Raw genomic sequence first — 635 nt, forward strand, 5'->3', positions numbered from 1 at the left:
ATTAGCAGCGTGCTGACTTCTCGGAAAAGGGCGACTCAGAGGGTCCGCGGAAGTTCAATCGATAATTTGATTAAAACGCGGAACGTGCTGTGCTGGCATTCAAGCTTTATAACAATCGCATGTGAAGCGCTTAGACTAAAAATACCAGCGAATATTTTCCTATCTACTTCAACTTGATAGTGATAAAAGAGTTTAAATTATCACGAAACTAAACAGTTTGTTTTAATTTTTCACATTTCTAAAGTCATTTTTAGATCAATATAATTTATATCATTGGCATAGATGCATGACTAAAATTAATCATCAGTAAAAACATATTTATCATATTACTAGCTGTTGCCCGCGACTTCATTCCGGCAGTGTTTAATAAAAATGTAATTCGTTTTTACTCTCTTGTTCTAGACATACTCGTAGTAAGAGTCAATTCTATCAATAAGATTAGCAATTTTAATTTAAACAAATTATGCATATAAAGTTTTGTCAATAATGCACTTCAGCGCGCCATCTCGAATTCAACTATTTAACTATAACTATGATTGAATCTCAATGTCAAATTTTATTCTATAGAAAAGAGCTGTTTTGAGGATTTTCCCGGCAATTATTCGAATTTTTCTCACCTTTTAAACCTTCCCTAG

General features: G+C 32.8%; 1 protein-coding gene across 1 annotated transcript in view; it reads right to left on the bottom strand.

Moving 5' to 3' along the window:
- LOC135791062 (lachesin-like) overlaps positions 1 to 635 on the bottom strand; it is a 44,226-nt gene that overhangs the window by 34,509 nt on the left and 9,082 nt on the right. The window lies entirely within an intron of this gene.

This window comes from Atheta coriaria, unplaced genomic scaffold (assembly GCF_025399875.1).
Source record: "Atheta coriaria isolate IRGN ID8LTWV9N9 unplaced genomic scaffold, Caltech_Dcor_3.1 hic_scaffold_4_pilon, whole genome shotgun sequence".
NCBI classification, from domain to species: Eukaryota; Metazoa; Arthropoda; class Insecta; order Coleoptera; family Staphylinidae; genus Dalotia; species Dalotia coriaria.